Raw genomic sequence first — 21997 nt, 5'->3', positions numbered from 1 at the left:
CTCAGTGTTGATGCATTGACCACTGAATGGACTTGGTCTCAGTGTTGATATTTGGACCAATGGACTTGGTCTCAGTGTTGATGCATTGACCACTGAATGGACTTGGTCTCAGTGTTGATGCATTGACCACTGAATGGACTTGGTCTCAGTGTTGATGCGTTGACCACTGAATGGACTTGGTCTCAGTGTTGATGCGTTGACCACTGAATGGACTTGGTCTCAGTGTTGATGCATTGACCACTGAATGGACTTTGTCTCAGTGTTGATGTGTGTCAGAGAGAACCACTGAATGGACTTGGTCTCAGTCTTTATGACTGTCAGAGAGAACCACTGAATGGACTTGGTCTCAGTGTTGATGCGTTGACCACTGAATGGACTTGGTGTCAGTGTTGATGCATTGACCACTGAATGGACTTGGTCTCAGTGTTGATGCATTGACCACTGAATGGACTTGGTCTCAGTGTTGATGCATTGACCACTGAATGGACTTGGTGTCAGTGTTGATGCATTGACCACTGAATGGACTTGGTCTAAGTGTTGATGCATTGACCACTGAATGGACTTGGTCTCAGTGTTGATGCATTGTCCACTGAATGGACTTGGTATCAGTGTTGATATTTGGACCAATGGACTTGGTCTCAGTGTTGATGCGTTGACCACTGAATGGACTTTGTCTCAGTGTTGATGCGTTGACCACTGAATGGACTTGGTCTCAGTGTTGATGCATTGACCACTGAATGGACTTGGTCTCAGTGTTGATGCGTTGACCACTGAATGGACTTGGTCTCAGTGTTGATGCATTGACCACTGAATGGACTTGGTGTCAGTGTTGATGCATTGACCACTGAATGGACTTGGTCTAAGTGTTGATGCATTGACCACTGAATGGACTTGGTCTCAGTGTTGATGCATTGACCACTGAATGGACTTGGTCTCAGTGTTGATGCATTGACCACTGAATGGACTTGGTCTCAGTGTTGATGCATTGACCACTGAACGGACTTGGTCTCAGTGTTGATATTTTGACTAATGGACTTGGTCTCAGTGTTGATGCATTGACCACTGAATGGACTTGGTCTCAGTGTTGATATTTGGACCAATGGACTTGGTCTCAGTGTTGATGCATTGACCACTGAATGGACTTGGTCTCAGTGTTGATGCATTGACCACTGAATGGACTTGGTCTCAGTGTTGATGCGTTGACCACTGAATGGACTTGGTCTCAGTGTTGATGCGTTGACCACTGAATGGACTTGGTCTCAGTGTTGATGCGTTGACCACTGAATGGACTTGGTCTCAGTGTTGATGCATTGACCACTGAATGGACTTGGTCTCAGTGTTGATGCATTGACCACTGAATGGACTTGGTCTCAGTGTTGATATTTGGACCAATGGACTTGGTCTCAGTGTTGATGCATTGACCACTGAATGGACCTTGTCTCAGTGTTGATGCATTGACCACTGAATGGACTTGGTCTCAGTGTTGATGCATTGACCACTGAATGGACTTGGTCTCAGTGTTGATATTTGGACCAATGGACTTGGTCTCAGTGTTGATGCATTGACCACTGAATGGACTTGGTCTCAGTGTTGATGCATTGACCACTGAATGGACTTGGTCTCAGTGTTGATGCGTTGACCACTGAATGGACTTTGTCTCAGTGTTGATGCGTTGACAACTGAATGGACTTGGTCTCAGTGTTGATGCATTGACCACTGAATGGACTTGGTCTCAGTGTTGATGCGTTGACCACTGAATGGACTTGGTCTCAGTGTTGATGCATTGACCACTGAATGGACTTGGTCTCAGTGTTGATATTTGGACCAATGGACTTGGTCTCAGTGTTGATGCATTGACCACTGAATGGACTTGGTCTCAGTGTTGATGCATTGACCACTGAATGGACTTGGTCTCAGTGTTGATGCGTTGACCACTGAATTGACTTGGTCTCAGTGTTGATGCGTTGACCACTGAATGGACTTGGTCTCAGTGTTGATGCATTGACCACTGAATGGACTTTGTCTCAGTGTTGATGTGTGTCAGAGAGAACCACTGAATGGACTTGGTCTCAGTCTTTATGACTGTCAGAGAGAACCACTGAATGGACTTGGTCTCAGTGTTGATGCGTTGACCACTGAATGGACTTGGTGTCAGTGTTGATGCATTGACCACTGAATGGACTTGGTCTCAGTGTTGATGCATTGACCACTGAATGGACTTGGTCTAAGTGTTGATGCATTGACCACTGAATGGACTTGGTCTCAGTGTTGATGCATTGTCCACTGAATGGACTTGGTATCAGTGTTGATATTTGGACCAATGGACTTGGTCTCAGTGTTGATGCGTTGACCACTGAATGGACTTTGTCTCAGTGTTGATGCGTTGACCACTGAATGGACTTGGTCTCAGTGTTGATGCATTGACCACTGAATGGACTTGGTCTCAGTGTTGATGCGTTGACCACTGAATGGACTTGGTCTCAGTGTTGATGCATTGACCACTGAATGGACTTGGTCTCAGTGTTGATGCATTGACCACTGAATGGACTTGGTCTCAGTGTTGATGCATTGACCACTGAATGGACTTGGTGTCAGTGTTGATGCATTGACCACTGAATGGACTTGGTCTAAGTGTTGATGCATTGACCACTGAATGGACTTGTTCTCAGTGTTGATGCATTGACCACTGAATGGACTTGGTCTCAGTGTTGATGCATTGACCACTGAATGGACTTGGTCTCAGTGTTGATGCATTGACCACTGAACGGACTTGGTCTCAGTGTTGATATTTTGACTAATGGACTTGGTCTCAGTGTTGATGCATTGACCACTGAATGGACTTGGTCTCAGTGTTGATATTTGGACCAATGGACTTGGTCTCAGTGTTGATGCATTGACCACTGAATGGACTTGGTCTCAGTGTTGATGCATTGACCACTGAATGGACTTGGTCTCAGTGTTGATGCGTTGACCACTGAATGGACTTGGTCTCAGTGTTGATGCGTTGACCACTGAATGGACTTGGTCTCAGTGTTGATGCATTGACCACTGAATGGACTTGGTCTCAGTGTTGATGCATTGACCACTGAATGGACTTGGTCTCAGTGTTGATGCATTGACCACTGAATGGACTTGGTCTCAGTGTTGATATTTGGACCAATGGACTTGGTCTCAGTGTTGATGCATTGACCACTGAATGGACCTTGTCTCAGTGTTGATGCATTGACCACTGAATGGACTTGGTCTCAGTGTTGATGCATTGACCACTGAATGGACTTGGTCTCAGTGTTGATATTTGGACCAATGGACTTGGTCTCAGTGTTGATGCATTGACCACTGAATGGACTTGGTCTCAGTGTTGATGCATTGACCACTGAATGGACTTGGTCTCAGTGTTGATGCGTTGACCACTGAATGGACTTGGTCTCAGTGTTGATGCGTTGACCACTGAATGGACTTGGTCTCAGTGTTGATGCATTGACCACTGAATGGACTTGGTCTCAGTGTTGATGCATTGACCACTGAATGGACTTGGTCTCAGTGTTGATGCATTGACCACTGAATGGACTTGGTGTCAGTGTTGATGCATTGACCACTGAATGGACTTGGTCTAAGTGTTGATGCATTGACCACTGAATGGACTTGGTCTCAGTGTTGATGCATTGACCACTGAATGGACTTGGTCTCAGTGTTGATGCATTGTCCACTGAATGGACTTGGTATCAGTGTTGATATTTGGACCAATGGACTTGGTCTCAGTGTTGATGCGTTGACCACTGAATTGACTTTGTCTCAGTGTTGATGCGTTGACCACTGAATGGACTTGGTCTCAGTGTTGATGCATTGACCACTGAATGGACTTGGTCTCAGTGTTGATGCGTTGACCACTGAATGGACTTGGTCTCAGTGTTGATGCATTGACCACTGAATGGACTTGGTCTCAGTGTTGATGCATTGACCACTGAATGGACTTGGTCTCAGTGTTGATGCATTGACCACTGAATGGACTTGGTGTCAGTGTTGATGCATTGACCACTGAATGGACTTGGTCTAAGTGTTGATGCATTGACCACTGAATGGACTTGGTCTCAGTGTTGATGCATTGACCACTGAATGGACTTGGTCTCAGTGTTGATGCAATGACCACTGAATGGACTTGGTCTCAGTGTTGATATTTGGACCAATGGACTTGGTCTCAGTGTTGATGCATTGACCACTGAATGGACTTGGTCTCAGTGTTGATGCAATGACCACTGAATGGACTTGGTCTCAGTGTTGATGCATTGACCACTGAATGGACTTGGTCTCAGTGTTGATGCATTGACCACTGAATGGACTTGGTCTCAGTGTTGATGCATTGACCACTGAACGGACTTGGTCTCAGTGTTGATATTTTGACTAATGGACTTGGTCTCAGTGTTGATGCATTGACCACTGAATGGACTTGGTCTCAGTGTTGATATTTGGACCAATGGACTTGGTCTCAGTGTTGATGCATTGACCACTGAATGGACTTGGTCTCAGTGTTGATGCATTGACCACTGAATGGACTTGGTCTCAGTGTTGATGCGTTGACCACTGAATGGACTTGGTCTCAGTGTTGATGCGTTGACCACTGAATGGACTTGGTCTCAGTGTTGATGCGTTGACCACTGAATGGACTTGGTCTCAGTGTTGATGCATTGACCACTGAATGGACTTGGTCTCAGTGTTGATGCATTGACCACTGAATGGACTTGGTCTCAGTGTTGATATTTGGACCAATGGACTTGGTCTCAGTGTTGATGCATTGACCACTGAATGGACCTTGTCTCAGTGTTGATGCATTGACCACTGAATGGACTTGGTCTCAGTGTTGATGCATTGACCACTGAATGGACTTGGTCTCAGTGTTGATGCGTTGACCACTGAATGGACTTGGTGTCAGTGTTGATGCATTGACCACTGAATGGACTTGGTCTCAGTGTTGATGCATTGACCACTGAATGGACTTGGTCTCAGTGTTGATGCGTTGACCACTGAATGGACTTGGTCTCAGTGTTGATGCAATGACCACTGAATGGACTTGGTCTCAGTGTTGATATTTGGACCAATGGACTTGGTCTCAGTGTTGATGCATTGACCACTGAATGGACTTGGTCTCAGTGTTGATGCATTGACCACTGAATGGACTTGGTCTCAGTGTTGATGCGTTGACCACTGAATGGACTTGGTCTCAGTGTTGATGCGTTGACCACTGAATGGACTTGGTCTCAGTGTTGATGCGTTGACCACTGAATGGACTTGGTCTCAGTGTTGATGCGTTGACCACTGAATGGACTTGGTCTCAGTGTTGATGCATTGACCACTGAATGGACCTTGTCTCAGTGTTGATGCATTGACCACTGAATGGACTTGGTCTCAGTGTTGATGCATTGACCACTGAATGGACTTGGTCTCAGTGTTGATGCATTGACCACTGAATGGACCTTGTCTCAGTGTTGATGCATTGACCACTGAATGGACTTGGTCTCAGTGTTGATGCATTGACCACTGAATGGACTTGGTCTCAGTGTTGATGCATTGACCACTGAATGGACTTGGTCTCAGTGTTGATGCGTTGACCACTGAATGGACTTGGTCTCAGTGTTGATGCATTGACCACTGAATGGACTTGGTCTCAGTGTTGATGCGTTGACCACTGAATGGACTTGGTCTCAGTGTTGATGCATTGACCACTGAATGGACTTGGTCTCAGTGTTGATGCGTTGACCACTGAATGGACTTGGTCTCAGTGTTGATGCATTGACCACTGAATGGACTTGGTCTCAGTGTTGATGCGTTGACCACTGAATGGACTTGGTCTCAGTGTTGATGCATTGACCACTGAATGGACTTGGTCTCAGTGTTGATATTTGGACCAATGGACTTGGTCTCAGTGTTGATGCATTGACCACTGAATGGACTTGGTCTCAGTGTTGATGCATTGACCACTGAATGGACTTGGTCTCAGTGTTGATGCGTTGACCACTGAATGGACTTGGTCTCAGTGTTGATGCGTTGACCACTGAATGGACTTGGTCTCAGTGTTGATGCGTTGACCACTGAATGGACTTGGTCTCAGTGTTGATGTGTTGACCACTGAATGGACTTGGTCTCAGTGTTGATGCATTGACCACTGAATGGACTTGGTCTCAGTGTTGATGCATTGACCATTGAATGGACTTTGTCTCAGTGTTGATGCGTGTCAGAGAGAACCACTGAATGGACTTGGTCTCAGTCTTTATGCCTGTCAGAGAGAACCACTGAATGGACTTGGTATCAGTGTTGATGTGTTGACCACTGAATGGACTTGGTCTCAGTGTTGATGCATTGTCCACTGAATGGACTTGATCTCAGTGTTGATATTTGGACAAATGGACTTGGTCTCAGTGTTGATGCGTTGACCACTGAATGGACTTGGTGTCAGTGTTGATGCATTGACCACTGAATGGACTTGGTCTCAGTGTTGATGCATTGACCACTGAATGGACTTGGTCTCAGTGTTGATGCATTGACCACTGAATGGACTTGGTGTCAGTGTTGATGCATTGACCACTGAATGGACTTGGTCTAAGTGTTGATTCATTGACCACTGAATGGACTTGGTCTCAGTGTTGATGCATTGACCACTGAATGGACTTGGTCTCAGTGTTGATGCATTGACCACTGAATGGACTTGGTCTCAGTGTTGATGCATTGACCACTGAACGGACTTGGTCTCAGTGTTGATATTTTGACTAATGGACTTGGTCTCAGTGTTGATGCGTTGACCACTGAATGGACTTGGTGTCAGTGTTGATGCATTGACCACTGAATGGACTTGGTCTCAGTGTTGATGCATTGACCACTGAATGGACTTGGTCTCAATGTTGATGCATTGACCACTGAATGGACTTGGTCTCAGTGTTAATGCGTTGACCACTGAATGGACTTGGTCTCAGTGTTGATGCATTGACCACTGAATGGACTTGGTCTCAGTGTTGATATTTGGACCAATGGACTTGGTCTCAGTGTTGATGCATTGACCACTGAATGGACTTGGTCTCAGTGTTGATGCATTGACCACTGAATGGACTTGGTCTCAGTGTTGATGCATTGACCACTGAATGGACTTGGTCTCAGTGTTGATGCATTGACCACTGAACGGACTTGGTCTCAGTGTTGATATTTTGACTAATGGACTTGGTCTCAGTGTTGATGCATTGACCACTGAATGGACTTGGTCTAAGTGTTGATGCATTGACCACTGAATGGACTTGGTCTCAGTGTTGATGCATTGACCACTGAATGGACTTGGTCTCAGTGTTGTTGCGTTGACCACTGAATGGACTTGGTCTCAGTGTTGATGCGTTGACCACTGAATGGACTTGGTCTCAGTGTTGATGCGTTGACCACTGAATGGACTTGGTCTCAGTGTTGATGCATTGACCACTGAATGGACTTGGTCTCAGTGTTGATGCATTGACCACTGAATGGACTTTGTCTCAGTGTTGATGCGTGTCAGAGAGAACCACTGAATGGACTTGGTCTCAGTCTTTATGCCTGTCAGAGAGAACCACTGAATGGACTTGGTATCAGTGTTGATGCGTTGACCACTGAATGGACTTGGTCTCAGTGTTGATGTGTTGACCACTGAATGGACTTGGTCTCAGTGTTGATGCATTGTCCACTGAATGGACTTGATCTCAGTGTTGATATTTGGACCAATGGACTTGGTCTCAGTGTTGATGCGTTGACCACTGAATGGACTTGGTGTCAGTGTTGATGCATTGACCACTGAATGGACTTGGTCTCAGTGTTGATGCATTGACCACTGAATGGACTTGGTCTCAGTGTTGATGCATTGACCACTGAATGGACTTGGTGTCAGTGTTGATGCATTGACCACTGAATGGACTTGTTCTCAGTGTTGATGCATTGACCACTGAATGGACTTGGTCTCAGTGTTGATGCATTGACCACTGAATGGACTTGGTCTCAGTGTTGATGCATTGTCCACTGAACGGACTTGGTCTCAGTGTTGATATTTGGACTAATGGACTTGGTCTCAGTGTTGATGCATTGACCACTGAATGGACTTGGTCTCAGTGTTGATGCATTGACCACTGAATGGACTTGGTGTCAGTGTTGATGCATTGACCACTGAATGGACTTGGTCTCAGTGTTGATGCATTGACCACTGAATGGACTTTGTCTCAGTGTTGATGCGTGTCAGAGAGAACCACTGAATGGACTTGGTCTCAGTCTTTATGCCTGTCAGAGAGAACCACTGAATGGACTTGGTATCAGTGTTGATGTGTTGACCACTGAATGGACTTGGTCTCAGTGTTGATGCATTGACCACTGAATGGACTTTGTCTCAGTGTTGATGCGTTGACCACTGAATGGACTTGGTCTCAGTGTTGATGTGTTGACCACTGAATGGACTTGGTCTCAGTGTTGATGCGTTGACCACTGAATGGACTTGGTCTCAGTGTTGATGCGTTGACCACTGAATGGACTTGGTCTCAGTGTTGATGCATTGACCACTGAATGGACTTGGTCTCAGTGTTGATGCATTGACCACTGAATGGACTTTGTCTCAGTGTTGATGCGTGTCAGAGAGAACCACTGAATGGACTTGGTCTCAGTCTTTATGCCTGTCAGAGAGAACCACTGAATGGACTTGGTATCAGTGTTGATGTGTTGACCACTGAATGGACTTGGTCTCAGTGTTGATGCATTGACCACTGAATGGACTTTGTCTCAGTGTTGATGCGTTGACCACTGAATGGACTTGGTCTCAGTGTTGATGTGTTGACCACTGAATGGACTTGGTCTCAGTGTTGATGCGTTGACCACTGAATGGACTTGGTCTCAGTGTTGATGCGTTGACCACTGAATGGACTTGGTCTCAGTGTTGATGCATTGACCACTGAATGGACTTGGTCTCAGTGTTGATGCATTGACCACTGAATGGACTTTGTCTCAGTGTTGATGCGTGTCAGAGAGAACCACTGAATGGACTTGGTCTCAGTCTTTATGCCTGTCAGAGAGAACCACTGAATGGACTTGGTCTCAGTGTTGATGCATTGACCACTGAATGGACTTGGTCTAAGTGTTGATGCATTGACCACTGAATGGACTTGGTCTCAGTGTTGATGCATTGACCACTGAATGGACTTGGTCTCAGTGTTGTTGCGTTGACCACTGAATGGACTTGGTCTCAGTGTTGATGCGTTGACCACTGAATGGACTTGGTCTCAGTGTTGATGCGTTGACCACTGAATGGACTTGGTCTCAGTGTTGATGCATTGACCACTGAATGGACTTGGTCTCAGTGTTGATGCATTGACCACTGAATGGACTTTGTCTCAGTATTGATGCGTGTCAGAGAGAACCACTGAATGGACTTGGTCTCAGTCTTTATGCCTGTCAGAGAGAACCACTGAATGGACTTGGTATCAGTGTTGATGCGTTGACCACTGAATGGACTTGGTCTCAGTGTTGATGCATTGTCCACTGAATGGACTTGATCTCAGTGTTGATATTTGGACCAATGGACTTGGTCTCAGTGTTGATGCGTTGACCACTGAATGGACTTGGTGTCAGTGTTGATGCATTGACCACTGAATGGACTTGGTCTCAGTGTTGATGCATTGACCACTGAATGGACTTGGTCTCAGTGTTGATGCATTGACCACTGAATGGACTTGGTCTCAGTGTTGATGCATTGACCACTGAATGGACTTGGTCTCAGTGTTGATATTTGGACCAATGTACTTGGTCTCAGTGTTGATGCATTGACCACTGAATGGACTTGGTCTCAGTGTTGATGCATTGACCACTGAATGGACTTGGTCTCAGTGTTGATGCATTGACCACTGAATGGACTTTGTCTCAATGTTGATGCATTGACCACTGAACGGACTTGGTCTCAGTGTTGATATTTTGACTAATGGACTTGGTCTCAGTGTTGATGCGTTGACCATTGAATGGACTTGGTCTCAGTGTTGATGTATTGACCACTGAATGGACTTGGTGTCAGTGTTGATGCATTGACCACTGAATGGACTTGGTCTAAGTGTTGATGCATTGACCACTGAATGGACTTGGTCTCAGTGTTGATGCATTGACCACTGAATGGACTTTGTCTCAGTGTTGATGCGTGTCAGAGAGAACCACTGAATGGACTTGGTCTCAGTCTTTATGCCTGTCAGAGAGAACCACTGAATGGACTTGGTATCAGTGTTGATGTGTTGACCACTGAATGGACTTAGTCTCAGTGTTGATGCATTGACCACTGAATGGACTTTGTCTCAGTGTTGATGCGTTGACCACTGAATGGACTTGGTCTCAGTGTTGATGTGTTGACCACTTAATGGACTTGGTCTCAGTGTTGATGCATTGTCCACTGAATGGACTTGATCTCAGTGTTGATATTTGGACCAATGGACTTGGTCTCAGTGTTGATGCGTTGACCACTGAATGGACTTGGTCTCAGTGTTGATGCATTGGCCACTGAATGGACTTGGTCTCAGTGTTGATGCATTGACCACTGAATGGACTTGGTCTCAGTGTTGATGCATTGACCCCTGAATGGACTTGGTGTCAGTGTTGATGCATTGACCACTGAATGGACTTGGTCTAAGTGTTGATTAATTGACCACTGAATGGACTTGGTCTCAGTGTTGATGCATTGACCACTGAATGGACTTGGTCTCAGTGTTGATGCATTGACCACTGAATGGACTTGGTCTCAGTGTTGATGCATTGACAACTGAATGGACTTGGTCTCAGTGTTGATGCATTGACCACTGAATGGACTTGGTCTCAGTGTTGATGCGTTGACCACTGAATGGACTTGGTCTCAGTGTTGATGCGTTGACCACTGAATGGACTTGGTCTCAGTGTTGATGCATTGACCACTGAATGGACTTGGTCTCAGTGTTGATGCATTGACCACTGAATGGACTTGGTCTCAGTGTTGATGCATTGACCACTGAATGGACTTGGTCTCAGTGTTGATGCATTGACCACTGAATGGACTTGGTCTCAGTGTTGATGCATTGACCACTGAACGGACTTGGTCTCAGTGTTGATGCATTGACCACTGAACGGACTTGGTCTCAGTGTTGATGCGTTGACCACTGAATGGACTTGGTCTCAGTGTTGATGCATTGACCACTGAATGGACTTGGTGTCAGTGTTGATGCATTGACCACTGAATGGACTTGGTCTCAGTGTTGATGCATTGACCACTGAATGGACTTGGTCTCAGTGTTGATGCATTGACCACTGAACGGACTTGGTCTCAGTGTTGATATTTGGACCAATGGACTTGGTCTCAGTGTTGATGCGTTGACCACTGAACGGACTTGGTCTCAGTGTTGATGCGTTGACCACTGAATGGACTTGGTCTCAGTGTTGATGCATTGACCACTGAATGGACTTGGTCTCAGTGTTGATGCATTGACCACTGAATGGACTTGGTCTCAGTGTTGATGCATTGACCACTGAATGGACTTGGTCTCAGTGTTGATGCATTGACCACTGAACGGACTTGGTCTCAGTGTTGATGCATTGACCACTGAACGGACTTGGTCTCAGTGTTGATGCGTTGACCACTGAATGGACTTGGTCTCAGTGTTGATGCATTGACCACTGAATGGACTTGGTGTCAGTGTTGATGCATTGACCACTGAATGGACTTGGTCTCAGTGTTGATGCATTGACCACTGAATGGACTTGGTCTCAGTGTTGATGCATTGACCACTGAACGGACTTGGTCTCAGTGTTGATATTTGGACCAATGGACTTGGTCTCAGTGTTGATGCGTTGACCACTGAATGGACTTGGTCTCAGTGTTGATGCATTGACCACTGAATGGACTTGGTCTCAGTGTTGATGCATTGACCACTGAATGGACTTGGTCTCAGTGTTGATGCATTGACCATTGAACGGACTTGGTCTCAGTGTTGATATTTTGACTAATGGACTTGGTCTCAGTGTTGATGCGTTGACCACTGAATGGACTTGGTCTCAGTGTTGATGCATTGACCTCTGAATGGACTTGGTGTCAGTGTTGATGCATTGACCACTGAATGGACTTGGTCTAAGTGTTGATGCATTGACCACTGAATGGACTTGGTCTCAGTGTTGATGCATTGACCACTGAATGGACTTGGTCTCAGTGTTGATGCGTTGACCACTGAATGGACTTGGTCTTAGTGTTGATGCGTTGCCCACTGAATGGACTTGGTCTCAGTGTTGATGCATTGACCACTGAATGGACTTGGTGTCAGTGTTGATGCTTTGACCACTGAATGGACTTGGTCTAAGTGTTGATGCATTGACCACTGAATGGACTTGGTCTCAGTGTTGATGCATTGACCACTGAATGGACTTGGTCTCAGTGTTGATGCATTGACCACTGAATGGACTTGGTCTCAGTGTTGATGCATTGACCACTGAATGGACTTGGTCTCAATGTTGATGCATTGACCACAGAATGGACTTGGTCTCAGTGTTGATGCATTGACCACTGAACGGACTTGGTCTCAGTGTTGATATTTTTACTAATGGACTTGGTCTCAGTGTTGATGCATTGACCACTGAATGGACTTGGTCTCAGTGTTGATGCATTGACCACTGAATGGACTTGGTGTCAGTGTTGATGCATTGACCACTGAATGGACTTGGTCTAAGTGTTGATGCATTGACCACTGAATGGACTTGGTCTCAGTGTTGATGCATTGACCACTGAATGGACTTGGTCTCAGTGTTGATGCATTGACCACTGAATGGACTTGGTCTCAGTGTTGATGCATTGACCACTGAATGGACTTGGTCTCAGTGTTGATGCGTTGACCACTGAATGGACTTGGTCTCAGTGTTGATGCGTTGACCACTGAATGGACTTGGTCTCAGTGTTGATGCATTGACCACTGAATGGACTTGGTCTCAGTGTTGATGCATTGACCACTGAATGGACTTGGTCTCAGTGTTGATGCATTGACCACTGAATGGACTTGGTCTCAGTGTTGATGCATTGACCACTGAATGGACTTGGTCTCAGTGTTGATGCATTGACCACTGAACGGACTTGGTCTCAGTGTTGATGCATTGACCACTGAACGGACTTGGTCTCAGTGTTGATGCGTTGACCACTGAATGGACTTGGTCTCAGTGTTGATGCATTGACCACTGAATGGACTTGGTGTCAGTGTTGATGCATTGACCACTGAATGGACTTGGTCTCAGTGTTGATGCATTGACCACTGAATGGACTTGGTCTCAGTGTTGATATTTTTGACCAATGTACTTGGTCTCAGTGTTGATGCATTGACCACTGAATGGACTTGGTCTCGGTGTTGATGCATTGACCACTGAACGGACTTGGTCTCAGTGTTGATATTTGGACCAATGGACTTGGTCTCAGTGTTGATGCGTTGACCACTGAATGGACTTGGTCTCAGTGTTGATGCATTGACCACTGAATGGACTTGGTCTCAGTGTTGATGCATTGACCACTGAATGGACTTGGTCTCAGTGTTGATGCATTGACCATTGAACGGACTTGGTCTCAGTGTTGATATTTTGACTAATGGACTTGGTCTCAGTGTTGATGCGTTGACCACTGAATGGACTTGGTCTCAGTGTTGATGCATTGACCACTGAATGGACTTGGTGTCAGTGTTGATGCATTGACCACTGAATGGACTTGGTCTAAGTGTTGATGCATTGACCACTGAATGGACTTGGTCTCAGTGTTGATGCATTGACCACTGAATGGACTTGGTCTCAGTGTTGATGCGTTGACCACTGAATGGACTTGGTCTCAGTGTTGATGCGTTGACCACTGAATGGACTTGGTCTCAGTGTTGATGCATTGACCACTGAATGGACTTGGTGTCAGTGTTGATGCTTTGACCACTGAATGGACTTGGTCTCAATGTTGATGCATTGACCACAGAATGGACTTGGTCTCAGTGTTGATGCATTGACCACTGAACGGACTTGGTCTCAGTGTTGATATTTTGACTAATGGACTTGGTCTCAGTGTTGATGCGTTGACCACTGAATGGACTTGGTCTAAGTGTTGATGCATTGACCACTGAATGGACTTGGTCTCAGTGTTGATGTGTTGACCACTTAATGGACTTGGTCTCAGTGTTGATGCATTGTCCACTGAATGGACTTGATCTCAGTGTTGATATTTGGACCAATGGACTTGGTCTCAGTGTTGATGCGTTGACCACTGAATGGACTTGGTCTCAGTGTTGATGCATTGGCCACTGAATGGACTTGGTCTCAGTGTTGATGCATTGACCACTGAATGGACTTGGTCTCAGTGTTGATGCATTGACCCCTGAATGGACTTGGTGTCAGTGTTGATGCATTGACCACTGAATGGACTTGGTCTAAGTGTTGATTAATTGACCACTGAATTGACTTGGTCTCAGTGTTGATGCATTGACCACTGAATGGACTTGGTCTCAGTGTTGATGCATTGACCACTGAATGGACTTGGTCTCAGTGTTGATGCATTGACAACTGAATGGACTTGGTCTCAGTGTTGATGCATTGACCACTGAATGGACTTGGTCTCAGTGTTGATGCGTTGACCACTGAATGGACTTGGTCTCAGTGTTGATGCGTTGACCACTGAATGGACTTGGTCTCAGTGTTGATGCATTGACCACTGAATGGACTTGGTCTCAGTGTTGATGCATTGACCACTGAATGGACTTGGTCTCAGTGTTGATGCATTGACCACTGAATGGACTTGGTCTCAGTGTTGATGCATTGACCACTGAATGGACTTGGTCTCAGTGTTGATGCATTGACCACTGAACGGACTTGGTCTCAGTGTTGATGCATTGACCACTGAACGGACTTGGTCTCAGTGTTGATGCGTTGACCACTGAATGGACTTGGTCTCAGTGTTGATGCATTGACCACTGAATGGACTTGGTGTCAGTGTTGATGCATTGACCACTGAATGGACTTGGTCTCAGTGTTGATGCATTGACCACTGAATGGACTTGGTCTCAGTGTTGATATTTTTGACCAATGTACTTGGTCTCAGTGTTGATGCATTGACCACTGAATGGACTTGGTCTCAGTGTTGATGCATTGACCACTGAACGGACTTGGTCTCAGTGTTGATATTTGGACCAATGGACTTGGTCTCAGTGTTGATGCGTTGACCACTGAATGGACTTGGTCTCAGTGTTGATGCATTGACCACTGAATGGACTTGGTCTCAGTGTTGATGCATTGACCACTGAATGGACTTGGTCTCAGTGTTGATGCATTGACCATTGAACGGACTTGGTCTCAGTGTTGATATTTTGACTAATGGACTTGGTCTCAGTGTTGATGCGTTGACCACTGAATGGACTTGGTCTCAGTGTTGATGCATTGACCACTGAATGGACTTGGTGTCAGTGTTGATGCATTGACCACTGAATGGACTTGGTCTAAGTGTTGATGCATTGACCACTGAATGGACTTGGTCTCAGTGTTGATGCATTGACCACTGAATGGACTTGGTCTCAGTGTTGATGCGTTGACCACTGAATGGACTTGGTCTTAGTGTTGATGCGTTGCCCACTGAATGGACTTGGTCTCAGTGTTGATGCATTGACCACTGAATGGACTTGGTGTCAGTGTTGATGCTTTGACCACTGAATGGACTTGGTCTAAGTGTTGATGCATTGACCACTGAATGGACTTGGTCTCAGTGTTGATGCATTGACCACTGAATGGACTTGGTCTCAGTGTTGATGCATTGACCACTGAATGGACTTGGTCTCAGTGTTGATGCATTGACCACTGAATGGACTTGGTCTCAATGTTGATGCATTGACCACAGAATGGACTTGGTCTCAGTGTTGATGCATTGACCACTGAACGGACTTGGTCTCAGTGTTGATATTTTGACTAATGGACTTGGTCTCAGTGTTGATGCGTTGACCACTGAATGGACTTGGTCTCAGTGTTGATGCATTGACCACTGAATGGACTTGGTGTCAGTGTTGATGCATTGACCACTGAATGGACTTGGTCTAAGTGTTGATGCATTGACCACTGAATGGACTTGGTCTCAGTGTTGATGCATTGACCACTGAATGGACTTGGTCTCAGTGTTGATGCATTGACCACTGAATGGACTTGGTCTCAGTGTTGATGCATTGACCACTGAATGGACTTGGTCTCAGTGTTGATGCGTTGACCACTGAATGGACTTGGTCTCAGTGTTGATGCGTTGACCACTGAATGGACTTGGTCTCAGTGTTGATGCATTGACCACTGAATGGACTTGGTCTCAGTGTTGATGCATTGACCACTGAATGGACTTGGTCTCAGTGTTGATGCATTGACCACTGAATGGACTTGGTCTCAGTGTTGATGCATTGACCACTGAATGGACTTGGTCTCAGTGTTGATGCATTGACCACTGAACGGACTTGGTCTCAGTGTTGATGCATTGACCACTGAACGGACTTGGTCTCAGTGTTGATGCGTTGACCACTGAATGGACTTGGTCTCAGTGTTGATGCATTGACCACTGAATGGACTTGGTGTCAGTGTTGATGCATTGACCACTGAATGGACTTGGTCTCAGTGTTGATGCATTGACCACTGAATGGACTTGGTCTCAGTGTTGATATTTTTGACCAATGTACTTGGTCTCAGTGTTGATGCATTGACCACTGAATGGACTTGGTCTCGGTGTTGATGCATTGACCACTGAACGGACTTGGTCTCATTGTTGATATTTGGACCAATGGACTTGGTCTCAGTGTTGATGCGTTGACCACTGAATGGACTTGGTCTCAGTGTTGATGCATTGACCACTGAATGGACTTGGTCTCAGTGTTGATGCATTGACCACTGAATGGACTTGGTCTCAGTGTTGATGCATTGACCATTGAACGGACTTGGTCTCAGTGTTGATATTTTGACTAATGGACTTGGTCTCAGTGTTGATGCGTTGACCACTGAATGGACTTGGTCTCAGTGTTGATGCATTGACCACTGAATGGACTTGGTGTCAGTGTTGATGCATTGACCACTGAATGGACTTGGTCTAAGTGTTGATGCATTGACCACTGAATGGACTTGGTCTCAGTGTTGATGCATTGACCACTGAATGGACTTGGTCTCAGTGTTGATGCGTTGACCACTGAATGGACTTGGTCTCAGTGTTGATGCGTTGACCACTGAATGGACTTGGTCTCAGTGTTGATGCATTGACCACTGAATGGACTTGGTGTCAGTGTTGATGCTTTGACCACTGAATGGACTTGGTCTCAATGTTGATGCATTGACCACAGAATGGACTTGGTCTCAGTGTTGATGCATTGACCACTGAACGGACTTGGTCTCAGTGTTGATATTTTGACTAATGGACTTGGTCTCAGTGTTGATGCGTTGACCACTGAATGGACTTGGTCTCAGTGTTGATGCATTGACCACTGAATGGACTTGGTGTCAGTGTTGATGCATTGACCACTGAATGGACTTGGTCTAAGTGTTGATGCATTGACCACTGAATGGACTTGGTCTCAGTGTTGATGCATTGACCACTGAATGGACTTGGTCTCAGTGTTGATGCATTGACCACTGAATGGACTTGGTCTCAGTGTTGATGCATTGACCACTGAATGGACTTGGTCTCAGTGTTGATGCATTGACCACTGAATGGACTTGGTCTCAATGTTGATGCATTGACCACAGAATGGACTTGGTCTCAGTGTTGATGCATTGACCACTGAACGGACTTGGTCTCAGTGTTGATATTTTGACTAATGGACTTGGTCTCAGTGTTGATGCGTTGACCACTGAATGGACTTGGTCTCAGTGTTGATGCATTGACCACTGAATGGACTTGGTGTCAGTGTTGATGCATTGACCACTGAATGGACTTGGTCTAAGTGTTGATGCATTGACCACTGAATGGACTTGGTCTCAGTGTTGATGCATTGACCACTGAATGGACTTGGTCTCAGTGTTGATGCATTGACCACTGAATGGACTTGTTCTCAGTGTTGATGCGTTGACCACTGAATGGACTTGGTCTCAGTGTTGATGCGTTGACCACTGAATGGACTTGGTCTCAGTGTTGATGCGTTGACCACTGAATGGACTTGGTCTCAGTGTTGATGCGTTGACCACTGAATGGACTTGGTCTCAGTGTTGATGCATTGACCACTGAATGGACTTGGTCTCAGTGTTGATGCATTGACCACTGAATGGACTTTGTCTCAGTGTTGATGCGTATCAGAGAGAAACACTGAATGGACTTGGTCTCAGTCTTTATGCCTGTCAGAGAGAACCACTGAATGGACTTGGTATCAGTGTTGATGCGTTGACCACTGAATGAACTTGGTCTCAGTGTTGATGTGTTGACCACTGAATGGACTTGGTCTCAGTGTTGATGCATTGACCACTGAATGGACTTGTTCTCAGTGTTGATGCGTTGACCACTGAATGGACTTGGTCTCAGTGTTGATGCGTTGACCACTGAATGGACTTGGTCTCAGTGTTGATGCGTTGACCACTGAATGGACTTGGTCTCAGTGTTGATGCGTTGACCACTGAATGGACTTGGTCTCAGTGTTGATGCATTGACCACTGAATGGACTTGGTCTCAGTGTTGATGCATTGACCACTGAATGGACTTTGTCTCAGTGTTGATGCGTATCAGAGAGAAACACTGAATGGACTTGGTCTCAGTCTTTATGCCTGTCAGAGAGAACCACTGAATGGACTTGGTATCAGTGTTGATGCGTTGACCACTGAATGAACTTGGTCTCAGTGTTGATGTGTTGACCACTGAATGGACTTGGTCTCAGTGTTGATGCATTGACCACTGAATGGACTTGGTCTCAGTGTTGATGCATTGACCACTGAATGGACTTGGTCTCAGTGTTGATGCGTTGACCACTGAATGGACTTGGTCTCAGTGTTGATGCGTTGACCACTGAATGGACTTGGTCTCAGTGTTGATTCATTGACCACTGAATGGACTTGGTCTCAGTGTTGATGCATTGACCACTGAATGGACTTGGTCTCAGTGTTGATATTTTTGACCAATGTACTTGGTCTCAGTGTTGATGCATTGACCACTGAATGGACTTGGTCTCAGTGTTGATGCATTGACCACTGAACGGACTTGGTCTCAGTGTTGATATTTTGACTAATGGACTTGGTCTCAGTGTTGATGCGTTGACCACTGAATGGACTTGGTCTCAGTGTTGATGCATTGACCACTGAATGGACTTGGTGTCAGTGTTGATGCATTGACCACTGAATGGACTTGGTCTCAGTGTTGATGCGTTGACCACTGAATGGACTTGGTCTCAGTGTTGATGCGTTGACCACTGAATGGACTTGGTCTCAGTGTTGATGCGTTGACCACTGAATGGACTTGGTCTCAGTGTTGATGCGTTGACCACTGAATGGACTTGGTCTCAGTGTTGATGCATTGACCACTGAATGGACTTGGTCTCAGTGTTGATGCATTGACCACTGAATGGACTTTGTCTCAGTGTTGATGCGTGTCAGAGAGAACCACTGAATGGACTTGGTCTCAGTCTTTATGCCTGTCAGAGAGAACCACTGAATGGACTTGGTATCAGTGTTGATATTTGGACCAATGGACTTGGTCTCAGTGTTGATGCATTGACCACTGAATGGACTTGGTCTCAGTGTTGATGCATTGACCACTGAATGGACTTGGTCTCAGTGTTGATGCATTGACCACTGAATGGACTTGGTCTCAGTGTTGATGCATTGACCACTGAATGGACTTGGTCTCAGTTTTGATGCATTGACCACTGAACGGACTTGGTCTAAGTGTTGATATTTGGACGAATGGACTTGGTCTCAGTGTTGATGCATTGACCACTGAATGGACTTGGTGTCAGTGTTGATGCATTGACCACTGAATGGACTTGGTCTAAGTGTTGATGCATTGACCACTGAATGGACTTGGTCTCAGTGTTGATGCATTGACCACTGAATGGACTTGGTCTCAGTGTTGATGCATTGACCACTGAATGGACTTGGTCTCAGTGTTGATGCATTGACCACTGAATGGACTTGGTCTCAGTGTTGATGCATTGACCACTGAATGGACTTGGTGTCAGTGTTGATGCATTGACCACTGAATGGACTTGGTCTAAGTGTTGATGCATTGACCACTGAATGGACTTGGTCTCAGTGTTGATGCATTGACCACTGAATGGACTTGGTCTCAGTGTTGATGCATTGACCACTGAATGGACTTGGTCTCAGTGTTGATATTTGGACCAATGGACTTGGTCTCAGTGTTGATGCATTGACCACTGAATGGACTTGGTCTCAGTGTTGATGCATTGACCACTGAACGGACTTGGTCTCAGTGTTGATATTTGGACTAATGGACTTGGTCTTAGTGTTGATGCGTTGACCACTGAATGGACTTGGTCTCAGTGTTGATGCATTGACCACTGAATGGACTTGGTCTCAGTGTTGATGCATTGACCGCTGAATGGACTTGGTCTAAGTGTTGATGCATTGACCACTGAATGGACTTGGTCTCAGTGTTGATATTTGGACCAATGGACTTGGTCTCAGTGTTGATGCATTGACCACTGAATGGACCTTGTCTCAGTGTTGATGCGTTGACCACTGAATGGACTTGGTCTCAGTGTTGATGCATTGACCACTGAATGGACTTGGTCTCAGTGTTGATGCATTGACCACTGAATGGACTTGGTCTCAGTGTTGATGCGTTGACCACTGAATGGACTTGGTCTCAGTGTTGATGCATTGACCACTGAATGGACTTGGTCTCAGTGTTGATGCATTGACCACTGAATGGACTTGGTCTCAGTGTTGATGCGTGGACCACTGAATGGACTTGGTCTCAGTGTTGATGCGTTGACCACTGAATGGACTTGGTCTCAGTGATTTACATTTACATTTACATTTAAGTCATTTGGCAGACGCTCTTTTCCAGAGCGACTTACAAATTGGTGACATCCACATCCAGTGATGATGCATTGACCACTGAATGGACTTGACCACTGAATGGACTTGGTCTCAGTGTTGATGCGTTGACCACTGAATGGACTTGGTCTCAGTGTTGATGCATTGACCACTGAATGGACTTGGTCTCAGTGTTGATGCGTCTGACAGGACAAGGCAATGTTGTTGAAATACTACGTCACTTTTTGAAGGTGTTCTTCTCCCTAATAAGTCCTTCCATGATGTTGGTGATTGGTGGGTGGATGGGAGGAAGGGGGAGACTATGAACTGAGCAGGTTACAAAGTTGCATTTTAGTAACTTAGAAGATGCTCTTATCCAGAGCATCAGTCATCGTATTAAATTAAGGTTGGTGAAACATCCGTATGTATAGTTACATTTTGCATCATGAATGTAGATATACAACATGTTCTGTTACACAAGAAAACAAAGGTACCATGTAATCCCTGATAGCTAACTATACTGATCATATACTGATCATATATAAACGTAACAGGTAAAGTGTGGGTCCCATGTTTCGTGTGCTGAAATAAAAGGTTGCATAAATGTTCGATAAGCACAACAAGCTTAGATCTCTCATCTTGTGTGCACTTTACAGCCCTGTTCGCAAGCATTTACCCTTTGCCAAGATAATCTATCCACCTGTCAGGTGTGGATTTCAAGAAGCTGATTAAACAGCATGGTCATTACACAGGTGCACCTTGAGGTGGGTACAATAAAAGGCCCCTCTAAAATGTGCAATTCTGTCACAGAACACAATGCCACAGAAGTTTTGAAGGAGCGTGCAATTAGCATGCTGACTACAGGACTGTCCACCAGAGCTGTTGCCAGAAAATGAATTGTGTATTTCTCTACCATAAATGTAGTTTTAGAGAATTTGGCAGTACGCCCTCAGACAACGAGAAACCATGACAGCCCAGAACCTCCACATCCGGCTTCCTCACCTGTGGGATG

Source organism: Oncorhynchus masou, chromosome 13 (genome assembly GCF_036934945.1).
Source record: "Oncorhynchus masou masou isolate Uvic2021 chromosome 13, UVic_Omas_1.1, whole genome shotgun sequence".
Taxonomy (NCBI): Eukaryota; Metazoa; Chordata; class Actinopteri; order Salmoniformes; family Salmonidae; genus Oncorhynchus; species Oncorhynchus masou.
This window is presented reverse-complemented; position numbering follows the sequence as displayed.